The sequence below is a fragment of the Heteronotia binoei genome, chromosome 21 (assembly GCF_032191835.1).
Source record: "Heteronotia binoei isolate CCM8104 ecotype False Entrance Well chromosome 21, APGP_CSIRO_Hbin_v1, whole genome shotgun sequence".
Classification (NCBI taxonomy): domain Eukaryota; kingdom Metazoa; phylum Chordata; class Lepidosauria; order Squamata; family Gekkonidae; genus Heteronotia; species Heteronotia binoei.
Window position 1 is genome coordinate 142,261,175 of NC_083243.1, and position 10,875 is coordinate 142,272,049.

Consider the following 10,875-nt stretch of genomic DNA (forward strand, 5'->3'; position numbering starts at 1 on the left):
AGTAATCCCTGGGCTGAAGGAGCCCAAATTAAAGACCACCAGAGAAAGGGCCTTCTTGATTGCACACCCCCCCCCCCCGCTGGTGGAATCAACTGCCAGAGGAAGTGAGGGCCTTGTGGAACCTTGCGCAGTTCCGCAGGGCCTACAAGACCATTCTCTTCCGGCTGGCATTTAACTGACATGGCGCCTATATCTCAGGGAACCGAAGAAATGCCATCGCCACTGAAATAGCACTAAATTAATATGCTGTTTTAACTGTCAAATGTGTAATTTTTAATATTTATTGATTTTAATTGTCTGTTGTGATTTTAACTTGTAGGCGGGGAGGGCAGGATATAAATCAAAGTAAAAGTTAAAAGTAAAAAAGTAAGCTGCAATTCTCTATAGAGATAAAAGATAGGGGGATCTTTAAGGGGTCTCTAATGCTAAGGACTGTCCTTCATATTATGCCTGTTGCATCAAGGCCAGCAGCAAAGCTTGTAGCGATCCCACCGTTCCACAGATCTAATGTGTAAAACGGCTCTCTACATGAATGGTCTCAATTACATTAAGAATTTTCATATCACTACTGGCCAGTAAGTGGTGTTAGGAAGACAGACATCTCATTGGATGCAGAGGATCCACTGAACAAGTCAATGTGCAAATCATTCTAGTGGTATGGAGCCAACCTGCTGGTAGCTGTTCCAACTATCTTCCAAATGGCTCACGGGTAGGCCAGTGCTAAAGCTTCAGAATTTTAATACATTAAAACCCTATTAAAAACCAGTCTAAAATTACCTCGTGCCCCATTAGCAGGATATTTCTCCTTTGCCCAGACTCAAGCTGCCTCTGGATAAACCTTGCCTTACAAGCTTGGTGGAAAGCCAAGGAAAGAAGCCCTGTAACCTTTTCCTGGAGGCTGTTCCACAAGCACAGGGCAGATGGTTAAAAAAGCCTGAGGTAGAACATGCCTTAGGACAGGGAGGCAATAGATCCTGCTGAGAAGATTCAGATTTGCTTATTTGGAGATACTTTCACTTGTCATATAGTAGTCCTAGGTCAATTTGACACATGGCTGCTCTGGAGCCAAACAAGTCATTCTATTTGTGTTTCCCATCTCTATGCATTTTTCAAATCTTTTTTTTTTTAGTGTCCCTCTCTAATTCTGAAGCTTTAACACTGGCCTACATGTAAGCCATTTGGAGGATAGTTGGAACAGCTACAAGCAGGTTTATCTCTGCTCTGTAACAGTGGCATTTGTCTTTTTGAATTAAGGGGCTTAAAAAAAAAAAGTCATGCTTAGATATCCAAGAATTTTGCATTTGTCTGCACTGGCATAAATCTAAATGGAAACTCACACCACAGAGTGAATTGTGGTAATGTGAAGACTTTGGAACTGCATAATTTGAATAAATTATGTTTGTGACCAAGAAGCATGTACATCTTCCACTGGCCTTCTACCCACTGCCTGCACAATTTCCTGTAATTAAAGTCATTTGCATAGAGAAGTACATGGCTTCATGACAACCTATTTTTCTTGCTATGAAACTGACCATAAAAACAACAAGCTGTATGATTTCCTCCCTAGTAACCTGCAATAAAGAGTGATTTAAAAATGTAAAGCTTTAATAGCTAGGAAAAGCCACGGTTTTTTTTTTTTTTTAAAATACAGATTGTTAAAAGCATAGTGAACTCAAATGTGGTGTGTGTTTGTATGTTTGAGTTCCTGTGAACTCAAATGTGATGTATGTTTGTTTTCCAGTACATTCAGTATACACACCTATGAAAGACTGGAGCTGTTTTACAAGATAACAATGAAGATAACAATGGAAATAAATGCTTTGTTGAAATACAGAAGAAGGTCAATTGTAATATAAATGAAGCTGACACACAAGATTGTTGTGAATGATTGTGGTACAAAATGTCCACGTGGAAATTAATGGTTGATTTAATTTCTACCATCTGACAGCTAGAATTAAAAATCCATAGACTAAATCTGGGGTGTTGAACTCATTTGTTATGAGATCTGGATCTGACATAAATGAGAGCTGGATCTGACACCTTGTCGGGCCGGGCCATGTGTGTCATAATATGTAATGCAGGGTAGCGGAGATATAAACTTTATAAAGGACACAGATAAACACAATTAAAGGTTTTTTTTTTAAAAAAAACACACTTAAAACATGCTCAATTAGCACTCTTGCAATACTTTGTTTATTTAACAGTCTCTGATAACTGACACCTCTTACTCTGAATTATTGCATTAAAATCTGGAGACAATGTCTGTGCTGTAGCAATCTTGAGTATGCTGTCAGGTGTTGTTCAGGTGTGGGTCTGCAAACCTACTTTTGATTTATTGACATTCATTACAGAAATCTCATGGTCAATGCTTTGAGCCTAAGACCCAGGGGAAAACATGAAATGGCTGGGCATTGCAAGCTTTTGTACATAAGTTGCTTCATGTGCTGGTCAGCCCAATGGAGAAAATAGAGGCTTTGCTCTGTAGAACGGAGGATCCAATAAAGTGATTCTTCAATGACTCTTGCCACTATTTAAATATGTAACAGCGCCCGGAACACCTCTGCTGTTGTTAAACTATAGAATAGATATATTATAGATTATAGATGTTGGATTAGTGTTGTTTTAAAAAAAATTTATGCTGTTTTATAATTTTAATGTGTCTATATGTTTAATTCACCTAATGTATTTTAATTACTGTATTTATAACATGTTTTATTGAATGTTGTTAGCCGCCCTGAGCCTGCCTAGGCGGGGAGGGCGGGATATAAATAAAATTAATAAAAAATTAATAATAATAGATTCTGTGTGATTGAGCAAGTCTGGCAAAGCAAATTATGATGAAGAAGGAAGCAAGAAAGAGAGAAGGAAGCAGATGACAATGAGCTGCTTGTGGGACTGATAAGAGCCTTCTGGAGGCGTGATCCATCTCTCAGGCCACATGTTTGACACCCCTGTACTAAGTTAAAGACCAACCAAGAGGTGACCAAAGCCTTTTACACAAATCTTCCTCAGGAGGTCAATAATTAGGGATATACAGTTTTTCTTGAATGAATAAAAAACCAACAACCTCATATTTTTTTAAAAAAAGATTAAAAACCTTATAATTTATTTGAGTTAACTTCCTTGGCCTGGATCCTCTGTCCTCTCTTTTCCTTTCTACTCCAGTTTCTCCTCTATCTCCTCTGCAGCTCCTCTTCCTCCAGTCCCCTTGCCCAGCTGCCTACATTGCCTGTGCTGCAAGTTAGAGAAACTTCCACTGCTGCTTGCCACAGGCAGATAGGTGGCCAACTGAGAACCAGAACTCTTCTAATGAGTCCAGCGCACCATGCCTTAGTGAACACTGGAGAATACAGTCCAGAATTTTTGCTTGCCTGTGGACCATGATGCACCAAACTGAAACACCTTGAACATGTCAGAAACACCACCTAAGCAGAGTAGAGACATTCTCCCATCTTTTTGTTAGCTGCTTGGTGAGTCACAGTTTTGCACAAAATGACAGCCACAACCCTAACTCACTATACAGTGATAGTGGGAGAGAAGGAAAGAGGTGGCATGGTCCCTAAAGGGAATGAATGCAAATAAAAATAAATGAATGACCATTTTTTTTTAAGCAAAAGAAAAGCATCTGATATCTATTGTTGCCTGGCTATTTTCTTCTAGATCATAATATCTGCTTTTTATTCTTATCTGGCCCAAACCTTTTGTTGAGACAGTAGTAGATAATTCCTTACATAAAATTTCAGGCTCACAACACTCCTCCTTCTTGTTCCTTGAATTCAGAGAATGTACACTTGCCATGGGCTAAATAGGCAGATAAAAGCTGTCTTGATATTACAAAGCAGCCTTTGATAGTTTTAATAAGATAAATTAAAAAAAATTCCTACTAATTGTGGAAAATTACGAACGTTCAAAGAATGTTTCAACAATGGCATTTTTAAATCAAAGAACATTTAAAAATATTTGCCTTTCAAATTCACAGTTTGAAATTTAGTAAATGAAATGCATTCAAAACAGGTTTCTTCCCTCAAATGATTTGCTCTGTAGGTTTGGTTGTACAGTGTTTTGATGGGGGTGAAGAAGGTCTTAATGTACCATCTACAATTTCCTGTCTTCCATGTCCTTTCTGTTTTGCCTTTAGGTTGGCTTCAAGCCAGTCCCACCACTGAACCATAAATGACAACATTAACATAGAGAAAGTTAATGCCACACCCCTGGCAGGAGGTGTATGTCATAGTTCCTGTCCACATATATGAGCACATTCTTTTGTTTCTTTCTTATGATTCATTATTTTGTTTGTTTGTTTCTTTCATTCTTATGATTATTTTGTTTCCTTATTATTGTCCTTGAGAATATTACAGTAGGGGTTCAGGTCTCATAGTAAGATCCTCCTTTGCTCTCAAAGTGTTCCATTATTAGCTACAGAACTACTATTCATCTTCTTTGTCTTTTTCCACCTCTCTCTATCTGGCCCTCCTCTCCTTCTTCCCAGACTTCCTTTTTTGCAGTCAGCTCAGAGTCTCTGTCATTGGCCTGGCTGAGGTTGAGTGTTCCTTACTGGGCAAACAAGCTCCATCCAGGCCCAGATGAGCCTGCGTCTTTCTTCCACTGTGATCAGGGCTGGCAGCCTAAGTACCATACCCATGACCAGCTGATTGTTGAAGGTGATACTGACACTGATTCTTCCACTAATGTAGTATATCTCTTCCCTGCTGAAACACACTGGAACTTCAGCAAGGAGGGACTAGGTCAGGAGGACCCCCAGTCACCTGGATATCAACAGTTGGTCATCAATGGGATTTAACTTAGTCATCATGTACCATTGATATCGCTAGACTTTAGTATCACTATTTTTTACATCTGTTAATATGGAACTTGAGACTGATTCTTTGTTCTCTGCCAACACTAAAACAGAGAACTTTGAATCGTCTAAACATGGATGGGCCAAATAGGACTCATTTGCACATTTTATGGAGGCTCAACCTTGTTCTGTCCATAATACTTTCCCACAAAACAAATGTTTGCTGTGTCCCCACCCTGCTCCAGCAGTCTGTTGCATTGGAAGAACATGAACAGAAATGTGCTTCCTTCTCAGATATTCACATCCAACTCTCTCTGGGCGTTTTCGCACTGACCTTTTACTGGCGCGACCACCCTCCTCATGCCGGCGGATCTGCAGGGATTTCGCACCAGAAGCGCCGGCGCAGCCAAAAGAGCCGGCTACTTCCGTCGCGAAACCCGCTCAAACGTTTTCCTGCTTCTTGGCGGTTTCCGTTTGAGCTGGTTTCGCGACGGAAGTTGCCGGCTCTTTTGGCTGCGCCGGCGCTTCTGGTGCGAAATCCCTGCAGATCCGCCGGCGTGAGGAGGGTGGTCGTGCCAGTAAAAGGTCAGTGCGAAATCAGCCTCTGTTTCATTGTCTGGAGACCAATGTCTTATTCTGAGGGCACTGAGGTAGTAGCAGGTTGAAATTTCAGCTGGTCCACAGTATGTGGTGGCTTTTTTCAAAGACTTTAAATCAGGGTGTCAAACATATTGCCCGTGGGCCGGATCAGGCCTGCAGAGGGCTCTAATCAGGCCCTCCAGCAACTGGCTGTCGTCTGCTTCATTTATCCTTGCCTGCTTTTTTCAGTTGCCATTTTGTGTTTCTTCCCAGATAAGTCAGAGCAGCAAAGCAGCCTTTCCCTCTCCCCCCTCCCTTTTCCCAAAGTGAGGAGGAAGGAGGAGCAGCCTCAGCCAATGAAGGAACTTAGCTCTATAGCTCTGCTGGGTTTGTCAGGCTCAATTAATCACTCTGCAGAGCTACTGAGACAAGCTTCTCTTCCTTCTAATGAATGGCTGAGGCTCCTCCACCTCCTCGTGTCCCGGAGTGGAAAGAAAGAGCTAGAGCTTCCTTTGCCAGTCCCCACCATCAGGAGAGCTACAAAGAGTGCTTTTAAGACTAGCAATGTTTTAGTTAAGTTATGAACATTTTGCTTTGCTACAGAGAGAGAGCGAGAGAGTGTGTGTTTTGTTGGGCTTGTTATGGTTGTAACTGGGTCCCCCTCCTCTTTTTCACTGTACTCATGCCCTCCAGTCTTTCTCAATAGGAAATCATGTGAACTATTTAGAAGAGAATATCAGCATTAGGCTGAGAGTGTGTTCCACCACAGGTTTACCCAACAATTTTTTTTTTAATTTTTCTTTCACATTTTCCTTTGATTGGGGTCTTGAATTTAGACTTCCCAGACAGTAGCCTGACACTGATCACTGTACATGACTGTCTCTCTGTTCTTGTAGTTGTTTTTTTTTTTGGGGGGGGGAGTTTTTTTTTTTAGTTGTAGTCATTTTTCTGGGGGAAATGATAGTTTTGTAGACAAGCACATAGCCCTCAGTCTGTGCCACAGTGCCTTCACATGTTCTTGACTAGTACATGAAGCAACTTCTGTATAAAAGCTCACAATGCCCAGCTACTTCATGTTTCTCTGGGTCTTAGGCTCAGAGCATTGACCATGAGATGTCTGTAATGAATGTCAATTAATCACAAGTAGGTTTGCAACTTACAGATGTGCACACCTGAACAGCACATATTCAAGACTGGTATAGCCCAGACATTTTCTGCAGTTTTTGATGCAATAATTCATAGCAAGAGGTGACATTTATCAGAGACTGTAAAACAAAATATTGCAAGCGTGCTAATATTTTAAGCATGTTTTATTTTAAGTAAAAAAAATCTTTAATTGTGTGTCTGTGCCCTTAATAAAGTTTACGTGTCTGCTACCTGGCACTACATTTTATGATACACATGGCCCGGCACAAGGTCTCATTTATGTCAAATCCGGCCCTCATAACAAATGAGTTTGACACCCCTGCTTTAAGCAGTAGTTACTTCACACGAAGACTGGAAATGAGGCAATAATCTGGCATTAACATCTCAACTACACTTTATGATTAGTGCATAGTTAATTTCCATGGTTTATTATGTACATGTGTGCATGTGCCTACTGAATAGTCCATCTCTTCATAACTAAATTATTGCAACAATATACATTCAAGGTATCACACAGTCCAATTTGTAATGGCATGTAGAATTGCTATCCTTTGTATTGCCCCCTCAAAGGAAACCATCACATATTTTAATTAAATTAACACACTTGAATTTGCTGCATCCTAACCCCAACCCAGAAAAGCACATATTTTTCTTTAATCCTTCATTAATTCTTGGTGGCTATCTGGAGCCAGCGGGGGGGAGGGGTGGGCTCCCTCTTGGGTATCCTGCCCCCCCAGGGAAAGTGTATGCGCAATACATAGCCTCTCCTTTCCCGGTGTAGTGAATGCCGCGTGGTCACTGTCCGGCTATGCCTGGCAGATGGTCACTGCAATGGCCTCTCCTGCATTACTGCATCCGTGGCAACACCTTCCCACTGGTCCCCCCCGTTTCTCACAGAGTTTGCCACGTCATGGTGCGAACGAATGTGCGGCGGTATAACTGGATGGGCAGGCTGGGCTCACCAACCTCACCAGCCAAGAGAAGGAAAACTCTAACATCAAACCCGGGCAGATAGAGCTCGTTAATGTAACACCTACCACCTGGAGGACTCGCTGCCGGCATCCCGGCTTACTGGGCCATGGCAGATGACCCCAAGGTGAAAGGGTGGAGCCAGTACCATGCACACTGTGCTTCACCTAAAAATTCCTCTGCGCAGGCCGGAAGGGCATATCCATATCCATATCCACAACCCACAACACACCAAGTCCTGCAGGGATGGGCAAAAGGTGAAACGGCAGGTGGAAGATGTCACTGGAAGCCGCAGTCCCGATCCTGCATGTAGGCAGTTCAGGGTATTGGTCGCCTGATGCTGACCCGGAGACGAAAGCATCTTTCGGCAGCACCCTGAACGACCAAGCAGCCTTATCTAGGGACAGCACTGCTTGCTCCACATGGAGAGGGGCCTAGAAAAGGTGGCCTAAACAAAGCTCGTCTCCTCCACCCCAGTTGGCTAGCCGCGGTCAACGGGCATCCTTACTTGCGGTCAAAAAATAACAACAAAGAAAAGGCATGCACCTGCCTCACAAAGTGTGCAAAGACTTAAGCTTGCATGTTGGAACATCAGAACCATGCTTGACACAGTAGACAGTGGTTGCCCTGAAAGTCGCTCTGCTCTAGTTGCCCACGAACTTCTCAGGTTGAATATTGACATAGCAGCTCTCAGTGAGGTCCATTTCCCTGAGGAAGGTAGTCTTCAAGAACATGGTGCTGGCTATACCCTCTACTGGTCGGGTAAGTCAAAAGCTGAGAGCCGCCTTTCTGGCATTGGCTTCATGGTGAGGAACTCCATTGCCTCCAAACTTGAAAACCTGCCAACAGGTCACTCAGATCGCATCATGTCCATGCGCCTCCCACTTCAAAACAAGCAGCATGCAACACTCTTCAGTGTGTATGCCCCAACCCTTCAAGCAGATCCTGCAGAAAAGAACAAGTTCTATGCTGATCTACACAACCTCATACGGAAGACCCCTACAGAGGACAAGGTGATCATCCTTGGCGACTTCAATGCCAGAGTAGGTAAAGACTCGGAAGCCTGGAAAGGAGTACTTGGCAAACATAGCATTGGCAACTGCAATTATAACGGGCGCCTCCTGCTAGAATTCTGCACGGAGCACCAGCTCACCATCACCAACACTATCTTCCAGCAGAAGAACAGCCTGAAGACAAATTGGATGCCCCCACGGTCCAAGCACTGGCACCTTATTGACTACATTCTGGTGTGCCAGAGAGACCTTCGAGATGTCTTACACACCCGAGTAATGCCCAGTGCGGAATGTCATACGGATCATCGTCTTGTACGCTGCAATCTCCGTCTTCACTTTAAACCCACACCCAGGAGAGGAGGTATCCCTCAGAGGAAGCTTCAGGTTGGCAGCCTTCAGTCAGCCGAAGTTAAAGCTGCCTTCCAGGCAAAACTCCAGTCAAGAAATGAGGACCCCAGTTGCCCCACAGACCCTTCTCCAGAAGCACTCTGGGAACACCTAAAAACTACCATCCTGTTGATCTCTGAAGAAGTCCTCGGGTTCTCCACAAGGAAAAACAAGGACTGGTTTGACGAGAACAATCAAGAGATCCAAGAATTACTAGCGAAAAAGAGATCTGCCTACCAAGCACATCTTGCTCAGCCCTCCTGTCCCGGGAAAAAAGCAATCTTTCGCGCTGCATGTAGCAACCTCCAGCGCAAGCTTCGAGACATTCAGAGCGAGTGGTGGACCAAGCTTGCAGAGAGAACCCAGCTGTGTGCAGACACTGGTGATTTAAGAGGGTTCTACGAAGCCCTGAAGGCAGTATATGGCTTATCATATCAGGCTCAGAATCCCTTGCATAGTGCAGATGGCCAAGTGCTTCTCACAGACAAGGCATCCATACTGAACCGGTGGTCGGAGTATTTTCAGGCTCTCTTCAGTGCCAACCGCTTAGTTCAAGATTCAGCAATCCACCTCACCCCACTTCAACCAGTGAAAACAGAGTTGGATGAGACCCCCACCCTAGAAGAGACTGTTAAAGCCACCAAGCAACTGAAAAGTGGCAAGGCAGCGGGAGTTGATGGAATCCCACCAGAGATCTGGAAGCATGGGGGCACAGTACTACATAGCACACTTCACAAAGTACTTGTCACCTGCTGGGAACAACGCAAACTACCACAGGACTTTCGCGATGCAATCATCATCACTCTACACAAGAACAAAGGAGAAAAGTCAGACTGCTCCAACTACCGGGGGATAACCCTGCTCTCCATCACAGGCAAAATCCTTGCCAGAATACTCCTGAACAGACTGGTGCCCACCATTGCAGAAGAACTCCTCCCAGAGAGCCAGTGCGGCTTCAGAGCTAACAGGAGCACCACCGACATGGTATTTGTTCTCAGGCAGCTCCAAGAGAAATGCAGGGAACAGAACAAGGGTCTATATGTGACTTTTGTCGACCTTACCAAAGCTTTCAATACCGTTAGCAGGAAAGGCCTGTGGCAAATCTTGGAACGTTTAGGATGTCCCCCAAGGTTCCTCAGCATGATCATCCAGCTACATGAAGACCAGCGAGGCCAAGTCAGACACTGCAACGACCTCTTGGAGCCCTTCCCAATAGGCACAGGTGTAAAGCAAGGCTGCGTTCTCGCGCCAACTCTCTTTACGATCTTCTTTAGCATGATGCTTCAAAGAGCTGCAGTAGATCTAGATGATGACGATGGTGTCTACATCTGCTATTGCACCGATGGCAGCCTGTTCAACCTGAGGCGATTAAAGGCTCACTCCAAGACAATGGAAAAACTCATCCGAGAGCTACTATTTGCTGATGATGCTGCACTCGTCTCCCACTCGGTATCAGCTCTGCAGCATATGACGTCCTGCTTTGCAGAGGCTGCCAAGCTATTCGGCCTAGAAGTTAGTCTGAAGAAGACAGAAGTTCTCCACCAGCCTGCACCCCAGGAAGATTATCACCCTCCCTGCATCACTGTGGGTGAATCAGTTCTGAAGACAGTCCAGCAGTTCAGCTACCTGGGGTGCATCATCTCCTCAGATGCCAAGATCGACAAGGAGATTGACAACAGGCTGGCAAAGGCAAATCATGCATTTGGCCGACTGCACAAAAGAGTGTGGAGCAACAAGCATCTGAAAAAAGGCACAAAGATCAATGTTTACAAAGAGGTTGTGATGACAACCCTAATCTACGGCTCCGAATCGTGGGTTTTATACCATCGTCACCTGCGACTCCTTGAGCGCTTTCATCAGCGCTGCCTTTGCACCATCCTCAACATCCGCTGGAGTGACTTTGTGACCAACACTGAAGTCCTCAAGAGGGCGGAGGTTACAAGCATCGAGGCACTGCTGTTGAAGACGCACCTGCGCTGGGCA